Here is a 12,611-nt window from a genome sequence, read left to right on the forward strand (position 1 = left end):
CTCCTGCTGCTCGATTATGAAATAACTAAATGGTACACTTTCAATTCTTTCACTGGAAAAAGCTGCTCCATCTATGACCTGTTATTCTGGTGGAACTGTTGAACCTGTTATTCTGCGTAGGACGTGTGAAAAAATTTGTCTCTGTCCCCACCATCTCCTGACCAGGACAAGGAACTAATTGAGAAAATTGATGTTTTTCATCCTCATCCTCATTATTATTATTATTATTATTATTATTATTATTATCCATTCGTTGCCTGCATGCCATGCCTTCATGTATATTTTTTTCCTTTTCATATCAATATGACAAGATTGGTTAGTGAGAAGGGAGGAGGCTGCAGCGTTAGTGGTAAGACTCATCACTGTGACATGATGGTTTGTGAATGAGCTTTCCTGAGCCCTCTTCAATCTAACTTAGTGTAAAATTGATAACTTGTGATGTCATTCTGGCATCACAAGGAGATCGCTTTTACATTAACGTTCCTCGCACATTCATTCAGACATTCTTGTTACATTGACGAAATGAGCCACAAGATGAGACATTTTTATAGATTAGTCAGTAGTGTTATATAAAAACCCAGCTTTGATACACCAAAGGGATCAAACAATTTTTTAAACTTATAAATGACTGATCACCTGTCTGGCGTGAGCTGTCACTGCCATTTGCTGTTAGCTCCTGATTTATCCTGTCTCTCTCTATTAGGGATAATTTATCAGAAGTAATTAAGAAAATCACCACTGTTTTCTTGTGCATACATGCATGCTATTCCCTGGCTCTGGCTACTCCCTCTCTTCCACAGCATGTCTTTTATCCTGTCTTCCTTCTCTCACCCCAACCGGTCACAGTAGATGGCCGCCCCTCCCTGAGCCTGGTTCTGCCGGAGGTTTCTTCCTGTTAAAAGGGAGTTTTTCCTTCCCACGGTCGCAAATGTGCTTGCTCATAGGGGGTCATATGATTGTTGGGTTTTTCTCTGCATGTATAATTGTTGGGTCTACCTTACGATATAAAGCACCTTGAGGCGACTGTTGCTGCGATTTGGCGCTGTATAAATAAAATTGAATCGAATTGACTTATGTAATAAATTCAAAAGAAACCCTTATAGAAGGAACAAACTAACCATCAGATCGTTTAACTTTAATCATTACTGGTGTCACAGACTGTTGTCAGCCCCATACGGTAAAAAAATATATTTTAAAATACATTTTGAAACATATTTCAAAATATACAAAAAATGGCCAAAAAATATATGTGCTAAAATATATTTTAAAATATATTTATATATTTTGAAATATATTTTAGCACATATATTTTTTGGCCATTTTTTGTATATTTTGAAATATATTTCAAAATGTATTTTAAAATATATTTAAAAAATATATTTATAATATATTTTGAAATGTGTTTTAACACATATATTTTTTGGCTGTTTTTTTATATTTTGAAATATATTTATAAAATATATTTCAAAATACAATTTAAACTTATTTAAAATCATTCAAAAATATATAAAATTAACCGTTCATATATTTCTAAGAAACCACATTCACATGTAACAGCTGAAAGAAATCTTTATTTGATGTTTAAAACATGCATATAAATCAAGCAAGGAATATTCATTTTATAATTTTATTCTCATTACATACTTAAACATTCTAAAAGAAACACACACATACACATATATGTGTGTGTGTGTATATATATATATATATATACATATACATATATATACACATATACACACACATATGTGTGTGTATATGTGTGTGTGATTGTATGAACATAAGTCAACATACTTAAAATGTAATTTCTTTTCCTTTTCCAGCAGTCTCAGTTCCCCCAGCTTTCACTGCAATCCTCAAAGCCCTTCTGCACAAATTGGGAAACCTCTTCCTTACCGCCACTGTAACAAACAAAAGTCACAGTTCTATTACTTTTATCAGAGTTAAAATAAAAATATGATTTATGTTAGCTAGCTTCATTTAGCAAACAGATATTTCTGTTTATATAGATACAGATATTAATACAGATATATTTTACACATAATTTTACCTCTTTTTTTTTCCTAGATGGAAAGTCTATCCAGTTCACATTACAGTAATGCTAACACCCCTTTTGGTCGTCTCTCCTTACCCTCCAGCATTCATAAATCTGTTGACCTTCTTTGTCTGAGACCAACCACTACAATGCATCATCACCTATTTGTATTGGTAACTTACTTTGCAACCTATTGTAATGGTTGCAAAGTAAGTTACTTGTGCTGTATGCAATTTTAGATACACAGAAAGTCTTCACTTACTATATATGGCTGTCATAGTGTCCTTATGAAGGGCAGTTCTTCACTCTGCGCCGATGTCCGTTTTGCTTTGTCCTCCTATAAAAAGCATGAACATTTGAGTGTTTGACTAGTTTTAGATTTCCAAAAATCTGATATTTGTACAACTAAACATTTGAGCTACAATGATATGCTATTGAGAGATACTTTTATGGGTACTTTTTGGTAAAGAAACTGGTGACAGAGTTGTAGGCTTTTTAGAATACTATTAGCTAACCATTTGAACTGACTTTCAAAGCTGTTTACCTTTTAAATTGCTGTGGATCAAAACCTCCAGTGGGAAGGCGGCCATTAGGAGAACACGCACCATTGAAACTGAAAATAACAAAAACAAACAAAAAACAGAACAATATATAAGAGTCAGGTAATAAATCTCTTCTGAAACAATATAGTTCATTTTGGGTGAAAAACAAAACATTCCTCTAAAACATATATACTGACATCAGCAATCAACATCATGATTGTAATTATTTCCTTTTTAGTACATCTACTGGTGTGTGCATGTGTCAAGCACTACAACTGTATCTATGCATATAAGTTCACCATATATATCCTGCAAAAATGTTTTGTTATAGTCAAAAAAGGCAAACAAACAAAGGCATTCAATCAGAGGTGAGAAATTAATTGGGAATATCAATTATAGGTGAACTATTCTTTACCTACTAGCAATCATATTTGAATGTAAAATAAAATAAATAAATAAATAATAATAAAAATAACATGATGTAATTAAAATGCACAACCTACATTAAGGAAATCTGCATTTGTATCCACAGGCTAAAAGTAAAACAGTAAATGTGTTAGTAATAGTACAGGTATTTGTAAAAAAAAAAAAAAAAGAGGCAGTTACTGTGACTCTTCTAGTGGGATGCTAAATGTAGAGATTTATATTTACAGTATAATACAGCATGTACAGGTATCTGTGTTGTGAACTGTAACTGAATATTAGAGAATCTCGGAGAAATTACATGTATTTATTTTTTGAATTTATCAATCATAAAACCGTCTGTTTTGAAGGCCTGTTACGATAACAACTTTTTGTTGGTTTGTATACTGCCCCATAAACAATTGCGACAAGTTATGTCATTGTCATTTTAAGACCATTTTATGTCTTTGAATGTATAATCATAATATAACACCATAATAATGCAAGATCTACACACTTTCAATTGACAAACCAACATCTAATTCTAAAAATATTTAGATCATGGAAATTAGGTATCAAAATATTAGATACCATAAAAACTTGAATAAATAGTAATTTTTCTAACAAATAGAAAACAATGTTATTTAATGTTATTGTGTTGTTATTATTATATTTTATTTTTGTAAATATAATGACAGATAATTTGCATCATCAACAATTATTGAGGTCATGTACATGTATTGTGTGTTAAGTCGATATATTGATTATTGTGATAGGCGTACTGTTTTGGTATCATAACAAGCTTGTCAAACATGCATGACCACTAAGCAATGTCTAAGCAGTAGTATTAGTCTGAATGACAACAAACATAACTAGTGTTTTGGAAAATCTGTTAGAAAACAGTTATTTCAATAATTATGATTAGCATGTGACACAGACACTGCATAAAAACTACAACAACAAATACTTACTTTAGGAGGATGGGGGAGGGCAGCATGAGGTTGAGACTTTGACATCTGTAAGAAACAAATTCATGTATTACAAACAAGTCACTTAAAAATACAATAATGTGACAGACTGTTCCCTGTTCAGATGCAGTGTATAAGTACAATCAGGGCTGTCACAACAATGGGGTGGGGCCAAGTGGCTGCAACCCTAGGTACAATGTGCAGGTATATATAATTACATATAATATATGTGAATAAAGCAAGAATCTGTTTAGGTTAGTCACTGTGCTGACTGATGCTTGCTAGGTTTATATGATTGCAAACTGCACAAAAACAACAACAGCAACAACATTAATGACAATGACAAACAAAATTACTTACATTTATGTAAATCTCACATCAGGAAGATCTGCGTTCGATTTCATGGGCTGAAATAAATAGGCAGAAACATTACTACTAAAAAAACAAAAACTCTAAAAAGCCTAAAAATGACTTAAAAAGCAAGGAAATGTGGAACATTGTAATTAGCGAACATTAATAAAGCATAACTGTGCTTTGTTTCTAACTTTGGTAAGTACTCTGTAGCCAGAAGGAGAGGTGGGATTTCTGTGAAAGCCAAATTAAATGTGAATAGGTTTTGATAGTTATTGTATATAACAAGTGTAAACAGTTTTATTTGTAATTTTTCCCTTTCTGAGAAGGTAGAATAATAAGAAAAGGCAAAAGTACATCACAATAAAATTAATTAAGTTACATATTTTGATTACCAAATTATGGAAGCGTGGAGCTGCCACCCAGGCAAAAGCAAAATAAAGCTATATCACGTTATAACTTGAATGTTTATTGTTATAACATTATGCTTTTCATGTTTGTATAATATAATATCACGTTATTACAATATACATAATTGTCACGTTCGCACAATATTGTACGGACGTGATAATTATGTACATTGTTCGTACAATGTTGTTCAAACATGTTGTTCAAACATGAAAAGTATATTGTACTAACATGATAGTATATTGTTAGAACGATAACCTTTTCACGTTATAACGTGATATACTTATATTTCTCTTTGTCCTGGGTGGCAGCTCTACGCTTCCGTGCCAAATAAGCGAGAATAAAGTAATATTATATGAGAAAAGGCACCTGCTAGCTTGATGATGGAGGCTTCATAGACCGGCCACCCGCCTTTTGGCTCCTTGTCGCCACTCCACCAAATAAAGGTCCGTTTCCTCCATGCCGGCTAATTATTCATCCTCATTAAAATCTCGTATATGTTCAGTTGGCAGAATTGAGAATTTTACATCTTCCAACCACCTAATTAACGCGAACATAATCGGCTTGTTTCTTCCCGTCTCCTGTATCCGGCCGTTCCTCTCACTGTCGGAATTCGCGCCTCAGAGACGTCATTATTTTTCAAAAAAAAAAAGAAAGAAAGAAAGAAAGAAACAGCAACAACTAATAAAGAGAGTTTTTGCACGTTCATTGCACATTTGTGGGAATGTTTAAATATTTAATTTTTATTAATTACTTTTCATTATATCTTTATTTTTTAAACCACCATGGCAATGCGCATGCGCATACTCTCCTGCACGCAAAGGGCTTTGGCGTTGACGTAATGTCGCAATGCATTGTGGGAGCGCAGCACCATCTTGGCTGGTCACGAATCAAAACAAGATTGCTACGAACCATTCTGAAACGTAGCTGAAAAGAAAAAGGACAGTATAGAGACAGATTGTGTCCAGATGCAAAGAGACGGTACTTGATTGGTGAAATGTGGACCTGTATGGAATATAGCCGTGGAGTAGAAACCCTGAAGACCAAACCGCTATTGACTTAGCATGATCTACTCTCATACCTTGTCTGTGGAGTCAGCGCATACACGGCGCACCAGTTTTGCAATTATAAATCTCTGGAGGCACATCCAATTCACCAAGGACTGGGTACAAGATTTGGCTATTTTTAAGCCTCCACGTTGTGAGTACGCCGTCATTCAAGCAAAGGTAAGTCAGCTTGAGTACTGCGAGTAAAATGTGTTTGATTCCCCCTGAACATTCAGATTAGTGCTAGCATAAATTCATTCATGAGTGGGAAATTACAGTGAGAACATGTGGAGGCTCTGTTAGAGGGATAACATAGTGAGTTCAGTGCATTGATGTGACATTGTCCTGAAGGATTTAGTTATTCTTTATGGTTAAAGAAATTACCCTAATTAATTCATATTTATTATAAATAATCCTAATTACACATCTTGCTTCCTTGTTTGTGTCCTGTGTCACTAAAAATACATTCTGTTTTAGTTTTATACATTGATTAATGACCTGCAGAATCTCCTTATCATATTAGGTGTCCATAATTGTCATTTAAAGTCGAACATTATGTTTTCTCCCTCTTGAAAGTGATTACATCCTTGCATTACATACTTTAGGTTCATTTTTTGCTGATAGGTTTCTAAAAAGAAACAGGCAGATTTAGAATATAACATGCAGCGTTCTATAGATGGATACATAAAAACACTTTATTTGTTACATTTATGATAAATGGATTTGAAAGTAGATAAAGCACATTTGTGTCGGCCTTGGCTTATTAAAGCTCTTGTCTTTAAATGAACTTTGTCTGTGTGTGTTTCAGGTGCTGCACTCTTAAAGACTGAATTGCAGCATTGCAGCCACAGGTCATTGTGAGCATCACAGGGAAGGTTGAAGCCGCCCACTGCACCTGTATGGCCGGAGTCGTGGAGACCTGCACCCATGTTGCTGCTCTTCTGTTTAATGTAGAAGCAACAGTGTTGATCTGTGGCACAAGGACTTTTACAGATGAACCTGCATACTGGGTTTTGCCTGGTAATATGACCAAGACACAGCCAGAGGTTGGCCATAAGATAGACTTCTCCTCTTCAGCTGCCCAAAAAAAGGTTCTTGATCAAAACATAAACAGACCATTCGTTGTGACAGGTAAAAGAAGCCGTCCTCAAAAAAGAAAAGTTCATCCTGCTACTGTGGAGGAGTTGGATCAACTGATGGGACAATATTTTTCCAAGCATAGTTCTGTTCTGAATAACCCATAATGTTTAATTTAGGGGGCCATGTAAATACTTTGCATTTACTGAATATGTACTTACTAAGTACCACTGTTCAAAAGTTGAATAAAGAAACAAAGAAATGTTTGCCTATTTTTAATTAAAAGCACTTTGTAGAACATCAAATCAGTTAAAATGTAGAATCAATGTTATGTATAGTTTACAAATGACAAAATGTTCACATAAAAAAATGACAGCATGTAAATAATATCACCCACTACTAGCATTCTGTAATTTACTGTCTCTTTTGAAAACGTATCAATACATAAACAGCACAAGACTTAGAAGTATTTAACAAGAGCATTTTTCCCTGGTTTTACTACCACACTGGGGCACATGTTCACCAAAACGCAGCAAACCTTTGCCATCTTATCCAGGAGGGTCACCTTTTCACCCTCACATGGAAAAAGTAATCTCATTGGCATGGTGGTATGTAGCATGTAGTTTGAAGCAGGGATTTCGTAGTGCCCCATGTGTAGTGTTGGAACCCAGTCAGGATGTGTTTCATTCATTTCATAGGCTGGTTTGCTGCAATAATGCCAAATAATTAGCAACTCTATAAATAGAAGGTAGTTCTGCATGTTTGATCTAAGTTTGTGCTATGATCTTAGAGTGCATTGAAAATGAAACTAACAGGCTATAAAGAATAATATGAACTTATTTAGAACTTACCTGAATGAAAATACTGAAGCACACCAACAGATATCTGTGGATGGTAGAGAACTGAATATCAGCTCGTCTCACAGCTGCTATCCAGGCTAGACGCCTTCTTTTGGTAACATCCAACACATAAGCTCCCTCATGATGCTTCCAGGTGAGGAAACAATGAAAAGAGAGCCTGTTTTCAAGCTTATTCCTTTGCCGGTAGTGCAATCTAACATTACAACCGGCCACACAGCAAGCATTTGTTTGGCCTGCTAATATGGCGCCTCGACCAAAAATCCTGGCTACGCCCCATCCCATAAGATCACGCTCCAGAGTCCTATTAACGTGCTGCATTTTTAACTCTGACGGAGATGGAGAATGAGCCTATTTCCAAAAAAAGTAGAGTGTGTTCCTTTAAGTACTATATTGTAAATATTGTCAACAACTAAAGTGTACATAGCAGTTGTTGTATCTTGTTTACTGTATCACTGACAGATAATTTCAAAGTCAATGAGCGCTACATTATAGTGAGATATTGTGTAATGTGAAATACTGTAAGCAAATGAATAAACAACCTAATTCGTGATAGACCTTTGACTCTGTTTTGTTTGAATCCAACTGTTTTTTGCAGCTGTGCATAAAACATGTTACTTTTAGTATTATTATCATTATCATCATTATTGCACTAAATACATTTTAAATAAAGGTTGGAAATGTATTTTATTCACCCTAAAATATGTTTTGAAATGTATTTTGGTTTGAAAGAAATATATTTTCAATTTCAAAAATATATTTTTTGGAGCATCACAAATACAAAATATATTTACCATATATTTTAAATATATTTTGGCCAGGAAAAATGTATTTTTTTACCGTATGGGGCATGACAAACCTGAATTACAAACACACTATACGTTTGTATTATAACCATTCCAAGCTCTCATACATGTGAAATTTTGGAGCAATGTTTGTTCTTGTGTGTGCGCCTTTGAGAACAGCAATTAAACATACTTCAGAAGAAGAAGAGACGGTAAGGTTGATGGTATTTCTGCACACAGCATTCATTTTCTTTAATGGAGCGACTTGATACCTGAGCCAGTCAGATGGCTCCTGCAATCGTTCTCTCATGGTGCCGGATAATACAGGTAACTATTGTTAATCATTCAGTGTTTTCTTTTATAAAACCTGGGTTAAATTCTTGCAGAAGAGAACACACTGCCTCTTATTTCTGTGTGTTTTTAATAAGGACAGTTGGTAAAAAAAAAGAAAGAAAAGTGTTAATTGTAAAATCTCCATCAAAACTTACAAATATTCTTAATAAATAAAACTGGGAACAGAGAGAATTAGCATTGTAGAAAAGCACACTTAGACCATGCTCTGGTACTTAGCGCTACAGTCATAGCACTATAGACTATACAGTCTATAGTGCCAAGTTATCCTATCTTTTAGTAGTAATGTCTCGTATCATGGTTTGAATGTATGATTGGCTGTTTACGATGGATCCTGACTGTTCCCTTTCTAGACAGCTTCTCAGCTTCACTCACATCAGGGTAAATATTTTGTCATTTAATACAATAATACTTACATGTATTTTATAATGATATTTAATATATAACATCATGTTTTCATTTAACGAGCTTTACTTTTTTGTACTGCATGTTCTATTTAATTGGCTGTTGTAACATAATTTTCAAACTTTTGGGATAAAAAGTATTTGTTGTCTTATATTTTGGACAACTTGTCATACAGGATGTACTGGCTCTGAATAAATTTGTGACAGCTGTACAGTATTTTCCCTATTTAAATTATAAGTACTTGTTATCTTGAAAGAAAAAAATCAACTCTGCATTGGTCACTAATTGAATCCTAATTTAATTTCAGATAGATATATGTGACACAGTAAGTAAGTCAAGTAAGTCAGGCATGCAAATGTGTACTGTATTGTAACTGCAAAGCAGTAAAGCAACTCTTCATGTCATTATCGCCACAGTATGAACTGTATGCATCGAATGTTATGAAGTGAATTCATGTCAGGTGATCACACAGCTGAGCCACAGCCAGTAAAAAGTTACCTCCTAGCTTCAGTACACCTGAAGCAACATGCTCAGAGTGACTCACTGTGTTTGTTTCTTACTGACAGCTCCAAGACTGAGTACAAACAGGACACATTTGATGTACATCTGGAGGACTGTGAGGAGCAAGTTGCCATATTTGACAAAACGTGAAGTGGATTTGTAGACTTTCTCCTCCATACCTGAGCTGTCATTCACTGGAGTGGAGGGGGGAAGATAGCAGATGGAGTCACAGAAGAAGTCTTTACAGAAGAGAACAGTCATGCTGATGGGCATCATCCCAGAGGCCCACAACAGAAATTGCAGATGAAAGTTATAATAACATTAAATGTGTGTTTAGACAAGTTCGGAGAAAATGCACACCTCTTCTGGTGTCATGCACTTACACATCCTCATCATCAGAACTGCTTTCTGAAGTGATGTCATACTGTACACCTCCAATCATCAAGTCAGTGGTTCAGCATGAGTATTGGGAGTCTGAAAGATCCTGAGGTATTCAGCTGTATCTGCAGTTTCCAACTCAATATGCACTGCAGACCTGCATCAGGGCCTTTCGGTTACACACAGCACAGCAGGTCAGTCAGGAATCTTTAATTAGTTTTCACATGACATAACAGCCACATATAAAGCAGCTAGAAAGACAGCTTTTTAGCACCTGAAGAACAGTTTAAACTGGAGGTTTTGCATACCAGAAAGATTTTGTTTTCATTTTTTCATTTTCAGCAGGCCTGAGTACACCAAACTGGCCTTCTAACAGGCAATCACAAAATATCATAAAATGGCTAGAACTTTTCAAACTTGAGTGAGCTACAAGAATAATTTGGCTTGTTTAAAAAGCTTTAAGGACAGGAACTAGATACTTAAGGAATTATGCAATTAGGACTGGCCTATCTTATGTTCTTACCTTCCTCCACAGTAGCTTTGCCTGAGAGACTTCCAGTGTTGCGTTATCTCTTTCAGAAGTAGCACATCCTCGTTGTCAAGCCTGTACTTAGAAATGTTGTAATGCATCAGGTTGAGGGTTTGTGCTTTTATTTAAAATCTTGGTTACTTAGTCACAGGTGGAGAGGTGAGGTGCATTGGGTGTTTGATCTGTCCATCTGCTTCATCCTTCCTACGCCTGTACCGTATCATGTTATCATGTGATGGGTATTTAATGACTGGTCAGTTTCTGACCAGGTTGTCCTTGTTGCAATCTTAATATCACATCCACATGTGAATCAACTTCAAAAGAAAAGGACTCACCTGCTTGCCCACTCTCCTCCGGTTCTGCTCACCCACCTCTGGAAACCCACCTGTCACCCAAGTGGACCTCCTGGGACTGAACTCATCTTCCAGTCAAGTAAGACCAATTTCCAGTTTCTACGATCCAGTGCACAAATCACAACCTCTTTTTGAGGCATCATTAACACTGTTTGTTTTTTTTTAAAAGTTATGGCTATATTCATGGAAATGATATATACTCAGATGCATCAACAGCCAGCTTTAATAAAATAAGGAGGTTAAAACCAGAGGACCATATATATATATATATATATACAGTATGTATATAAAGTATGGATTGTTTGTCATTCTCATTTCTACCTTGTACTTTAGAATTTGGACAGTAAAACAATGAAAGACCCTGCTTGCCTAGAAGTAGAAATTAGGATCTGGTTCTCTCTCACTTTCTTGACTTAACTCATTAAAATTAATTTATAAAAGTTGAAAATCACAAAGAAGAGTACAGCCGAGCAAAAGTACCACTATAAATTTTTCTTTATAGTAAGTGTATACTACTGTCACGGCTGCCAGGGCGAGCCATGTGGTGTTGGAGGAAAAGGACCCAAAATGCAGGCAACGACTGATGATATTAGTGAGAGTTTATTTACAAGTGGCAGAGTGACAAAAACAGGTAATGAGACACGAGAAGCTACTGAAGAAACCTAAACTGGGAAAACTACAGAGCAAACCTGAAATCATAATAAAACTGGGTAAAGGGCAGAAAGACACAGACCAAAGAACAAAACACCATGAAACGCAAACGAGTCGACAAAGAGCACAGACCGACACCCACTATATATATATATATATACACACACAAGGTAATCAGGCAATGACACACAGTAGGGAAGCACAGCTGATCCTAATTCACAAGGAGACAGGAAAATACAAGCTGAAAACAGTGATAACAGACACAGACCTTCAAAGTAAAACAGGAAATTCACAAACACAAACCCAGGAACACAAACAAAGCACCGGGGGGACGGCACAGGAAATAAACCTTAGAACTGGAAACCCTGAGAATGAAACCTACATACTAATAAAGATAACGATGAAGAAATTAAACATCAAATCAGATAATAATAATAAACATAATGCCAAACACAAAACACTGGCTCAACGACCCAGCACCATGACAGCTACTCTTTTTTTCTTAAATAGATGTATTGATATAGTAAAATATTGACAGCTAAACAAAGATGCTATAGAGACATTTTATTTTGTAAAATAGCACAGGAGCTGACAGTGATAGTATTGAAAAGCCAGACAGTAGTAATGGAGAAAAAAATGAATGCTGTTTGTTTAAAAAAGATATTTATTGTGATAGAAAACACAGAGGAGGGAGTGACGACAAAGATAGAGAAACAGAGGAAAACGAGCATGCTGCAGGAGAGAAACGGAGTAGAGCGGAGAGAACACTGACAAATCCAGATGAATAGGAATGCCAACATGATTCTCAAACTCACTTTATCAAGCAGCCATACTTCTCTGACAAATCACTTAATATGCAAACGGTGCTGCATTTATTCCAAAGACAGTGCGCAGCCGCATCAACAGATGCATGAAATACAATGCATACACACATTTAAAATCAGGTGGTAACACACGTACACAAACACAGAT

At 35.5% G+C, this 12,611-nt stretch overlaps 2 long non-coding RNA genes across 2 annotated transcripts; both read right to left on the minus strand.

Moving 5' to 3' along the window:
- Positions 1–1,718: 1,718 nt before the first annotated feature.
- On the minus strand, positions 1,719–5,316 carry LOC109195053 (uncharacterized). The gene is made up of 6 exons (XR_002056723.2): positions 5,076–5,316; positions 4,308–4,354; positions 3,951–3,995; positions 2,580–2,648; positions 2,298–2,372; positions 1,719–1,901 (listed from the first exon to the last, which is right to left on the minus strand). It is a non-coding gene; the product is annotated as an uncharacterized LOC109195053 (long non-coding RNA).
- A 1,841-nt stretch (positions 5,317–7,157) lies between these two features.
- LOC112847637 (uncharacterized) lies at positions 7,158–8,326 on the minus strand. The gene is made up of 2 exons (XR_003221287.1): positions 7,681–8,326; positions 7,158–7,536 (listed from the first exon to the last, which is right to left on the minus strand). It is a non-coding gene; the product is annotated as an uncharacterized LOC112847637 (long non-coding RNA).
- Positions 8,327–12,611: the final 4,285 nt, after the last annotated feature.

The sequence above is a fragment of the Oreochromis niloticus genome, linkage group LG2 (genome assembly GCF_001858045.2).
Source record: "Oreochromis niloticus isolate F11D_XX linkage group LG2, O_niloticus_UMD_NMBU, whole genome shotgun sequence".
Classification (NCBI taxonomy): domain Eukaryota; kingdom Metazoa; phylum Chordata; class Actinopteri; order Cichliformes; family Cichlidae; genus Oreochromis; species Oreochromis niloticus.